This window comes from Dipodomys spectabilis, unplaced genomic scaffold (genome assembly GCF_019054845.1).
Source record: "Dipodomys spectabilis isolate Male_0828 unplaced genomic scaffold, ASM1905484v1 ptg000265l, whole genome shotgun sequence".
Taxonomy (NCBI): domain Eukaryota; kingdom Metazoa; phylum Chordata; class Mammalia; order Rodentia; family Heteromyidae; genus Dipodomys; species Dipodomys spectabilis.
Genome location: NW_024870942.1, coordinates 979,180 through 984,038, shown reverse-complemented (window position 1 = coordinate 984,038; position 4,859 = coordinate 979,180). Strand labels below are relative to the sequence as shown.

The following is a 4,859-nucleotide window of genomic DNA, read 5'->3' as shown; positions in this document are numbered from 1 at the left end:
GTGGGGCTTGAACCCTGGGCCTGGGCACTGTCCCTCAGCTCTTCAGCTCAAGGCTAGCGCTCTACCACTTGAGCCACAGCGCCACTTCCAGCTTATTTCTTTTTGCTTATGTGATGCTGAGGAATCGAACCCAGGACCTCATGCATGCAAGGCAAGTGCTCTACCACTGAGCCACCTTCCCAGCCCCTCAAGGGCTAATTTTATACCCTGCTACTTTGCTAAAATTTTGAATCAGCTTGAGGACCTTGGGAGTGGAGTCCGTGGGATTTTTGAAGTACTAGATCATGTCATCTGCAAAGAGGGAGAGTTTTACTTCTTCTTTCCCTATTTGGATCCCTATTATGTTTGCATCTTGTCTTATTGCTGTAGCTAGGCATTCTAATACTAGATTGAAGAGAAGTGGAGAAAGTGGACATCTTGTCTAGTTCCTGATTTAATGCAATGGCTTTAGTTTTTCACCATTAAGTATAAGGCTGGCTGTACGTTTGTTATATACAGCCTTTATTGTATTGTGGAATGTTCCATGGATTCCTAATTTTTCCAGAACCTTCATCCTAAAGGGGTGTTGGATCTTGTCAAATGCTTTTTCTGCATCTATTAACCATGTGGTTCTTATCCTTTCTCTTGTTGGTGTGATGAATTATATTAATTGATATGCATATATTGAACCAGCTTTGCATCCCTGAACTGAACCCTGTTTGATCGTGGTGTATGATTTTTTGGATGAATTGTTTCGATTGGCCAACATTTTGTTGAGAAGTTTTGCAGCAATGTTCATAAAATACCTAGGAATTAACTTAACCAAAGAAGTGAAGGACCTCTATGATGAAAACTTTAAAAACCTGAAAAAGGAAATCAAAACAAAACTTAGAAAGTGACAAAACCTCCCATGCTCCTGGATTGGAAGGATCAACACTTCCCAAGGCTATCTACAAATTCAATGTGATACCTAGCAATATTCCAAGGAAATAGAAGAGGCAATCCAAAAATTCTTATGGAACAATAAAAGACCCGAATAGCAAAAATTACCCTTAACAGAAAGAACATTCCTGGAGGAATATCAATACCAAATTTCAAACTCTACCACAAAGCCATAGTAATCTAAACAGCCTGGTACTGACACAAGAACAGACCTCAGAACCAATGGAATAGAATTGAAAACCCAGAAATGAACCTAAAGACCTATAGCCATCTAATCTTTCATAAGGGAGCTAAAAAAATAGAATGGAAGCAAGACTGCCTCTTCAGTAAATGGTGCTGGCAAAATTGGTTAATCACTTGTAGAAAACTAAAGCTAGATCCTTATATATCATCCTGTACCAGAATCAACTCCAAATGGGCCAAAGACCTTGGAGTCAAAGCAGACACTCTGAAAACATTACAAGATAGGTCTCCTTGGCACAGGCCAAAATTTTCTTAATACAGACCCAGAAAAACAACAAATCAAAGAAAGGTTGGAGAAATAGGATTTCATGAAGCTGCAGAGCTTCTGCATGGCAAAGGATATAGTTAGCAAGATCAATAGAAATCCCACAGATTGAGAGAAGGTCTTCACTAGCCATACAACGGACAAGGGTCTTATATCTAAAATATACCTGGAACTCAAAAAATTAAATCCCCAAAAACAAATCCTCGAAAAAACAACTGCCCAATAAATAAGTGGGATAAAGACTTAAAGAGAAACTTCTCTGAAGAGGAAAGAGATGGCCAATAGACACATGCAGAAATGCTCACTCTCCCTAGCCATAAAAAACATGCCAATCAAAACAACATTGAGATACCACCTCACCCCAGTTAGAATGGCTATAACCAAGAACTCTAATAACAACAGATGCTGGAGGGGATGTGGACAGAAGGGAACACTGCTGCATTGTTGGTGGGAATGTAAACTTGTGCAACCACTTTGAAAAGTAGTATGGAGGTTCCTCAAAAGACTCCACATAGAGCTCCCCTATGACCCAGCAATTCCACCTTTGAGCATTTATGTGAATGATCACAAACAGGAGCATACTAAAGATACCAGCACATCTATGTTTATTGCAGTATTATTTACCATAGCTAAGATATGGAACCAACCCAGATGCCCCTCAGTAGATGAATGATTAAGAAAATGTGGTATATATACACGATGGAATTCTGTGCCTCCATCAGAATGACATTGCCCATTTGTTAGGAAATGGAAAGACTTTGAAAAAATTATATTAAGTGAAGTAAGCCAGGCCCAAAGAAACATAACTAGTGTATGTCTGAGACAAGCAGAAAAGGTCAGATAAGTTGATAGTAGGTGAAATGAACCCAAGATAAATATTCAAATGTTTTTTCTTTCATGTGATTTTTCTAACATATTTATAAGATTATTTCTTTTTTGCTTTGTATATCCCTCCCCCACCGAATAACCCCTGTTTTTACTGTATTTGATGTTGGAATAATTTGTGGAGGGGAAGGGAAAAAATTGTTTAACTAGGGGTACAGGTGGACCCATTGCGACAATGAGATGTACAAGTCATTATGTCCAAAAACAAACTTTACAACTTTGGCTGGGATGGTTGGGGGTGGGGGGTGGGAGCAGGGGAAATGGGAAAGGATGGGAAGGGGAACCAAAGGAGAAGGCAACAATGCTTGATAAGAAATGTACTTGTTATTTTGCCCATGTAATTGTAACCCATTTGGGCGGTATTTTCACAATAAAAAATAATAAAAAAATAAAAAATCAGGCTTCAGGGGCTCACTTGCCTAACGTCCTGAGGTCAGGCTGGCGGCTCAGAGCGTAGGGCCGGTGCCTGCGGCCATGGGAAATCAAGTTATCAGAACTGACTCCAGAAGAGAAAACCTGGCCGACCAGTAACAATGGAAGAAATTGGGAAAGTCTCCAAAAAGCGGTCATCCTCCATAACACCAGGCTCAGCTGGCATCTCAGGTTAAAAAAAAAAAAAATAAAACTCCTTCATGAAGAAGAACAACCTTAAGCAACATCATGGATTCAGAAGCTCATGAAAAGAGGTCAGCAATTTTAACATCTTCAAAACAAGAACTATCACCTCACATTACAAATGTTGGTGAAAAGAAGCATTACTTCTGTAGTTGTTGTGCAGCTTTCAACAACGGTCACATTTCCCATTCAGAAGCTCCTGTTCAGGCAGCAGCTGTATGGACTCAAAACCCTGGATGCGGTACTTCTGTTGAGAAAGGATGGATTTCGAAACTTGTATCGTGGAATCCTTCCCCCATTAATGCAGAAAACAACGACACTGGCCCTTATGTTTGGTCTGTATGAGGATTTATCTTGCATTCTAGTGCTCCCGAGTTTGCAACTCGTAGTGTGGCTGCAAGTGCTTGCAGGGACCACAGAAGCCATTTTCACTCCATTGGAAAGAGTTCAGACATTACTTTAAGACCACAAACATCATGACAAATTCACAAACACATATTAGGCTTTCTGGGCACTGAAATGCCGTGGGATTGGAGAGTATTATCAAGGTTTGGCACCTATTCTGCTCCGTAACTGTTGCAGCAATGTCCTTTTTTGGCCTTTGGGGTCCCATTAAGGATCATCTCCCTACTGCAACAACTCACAGTGCTCATTTAGTCAATGGCTTCCTCTGTGAGGGATACTTTACTTACACATAAATAAGGAGTCGGTTTCCATCTGGAGAAATCCACAGGGGAACTGAGCTCTTTGGCGCTAGAGGTAGTAAGGAGTCTGAATTTGTACTCAAGCATGAGGCAGGTCATATAGTATACCTGTTTGTGTCTTTGTTTGTTGTTCATGCTGGGCAAAACATTTATGTCTCAATCTAGGTGCCCAGCCCTTTTGCTTTGGTATGTTTCTGAGACAGACTCTCACTAATTTTTTTTTGAACTGATGATCAGTCTGGCTTTATTTCCTGAGCACCTGAGATTTACATAATTCTGTTAAAATAGAAAATACAATGACATATTGAAAACCCATTCTTATTTAAAACACTAGATTTAATATACCATTTATTCAGTATTAGCAGTGGATCAATTGAAAATTCAAGACTTCTTGCAAAGTTTTGCTCACTTTTTGGTCACAGTTCTGAATTTCTTTCACGATTAATCTGAAGGCCAAGTAGCACATTGTTTATTATGGGTATTCTTCCCTTTCAATCCTCTGTTGAAAAGTCTGTGTTTAGCTTCGAAGATTCATGGATTTAAAAAAAATTAGTCATAATTCTAGATGTGACCTATGAACCTAGAGATGTATTTTCTCAGAGGAAACATTTTCCCTCAAATACAATATTTGTGCCACAGACCTGGCCACTTTCTACCTGAAAAAGTGATTCTTTGCTTTGGTCCCTATAGCAGGTGGATGTCAGGCAATCCCCGAGTTCTGTAGTGTGCCTCTCTCCAGAACTCTTGTGTTTTGCTAACACGCTAGCCCCTCATCTGTGAAGCTGAGATAAGAAGAATGAAAGACTTCTTTGTCTTCTATAATTCTAGTAAGCAGTAACTTGCCCTTTCATTTTTCTGGTTCTGAGAGTTCTGGAGAACAAGGAATGCCATATCCCCACTGCTGGGCTCCTTGTACCAGAAGAGACCATGTCTCTAACACTGGTGTCATAGGTGCAGTGCAGGAGTACATCCTCTTTCCCCTGAACCCACACTGCTAGTTGCATCTGAGCTACCTTCTGGATAAACTGGATCATGATGGACAAGATAGAATCAGAAAGTGTAAGGGAGCTCAGCACCAGTAGCTCACTCCTGTAATCCTAGTCACTCAAGAGGCTGAGATCTGAGGATTGTGCTTCTAAACCAGCCCAGGCAGATAAATCCATGAGAACTTAAATAAGCTAGAACTAGAGGTGTGGCTCAAGTGATAGTGTGCCAGCCTTGGGAAA

At 40.4% G+C, this 4,859-nt stretch overlaps 1 pseudogene; it reads left to right on the top strand.

Annotated features, from left to right (window-relative positions):
- Nucleotides 1-2,974: 2,974 nt before the first annotated feature.
- LOC122125466 lies at nt 2,975-4,631 on the top strand (annotated as a pseudogene).
- The last annotated feature ends 228 nt before the right edge of the window (nt 4,632-4,859 follow it).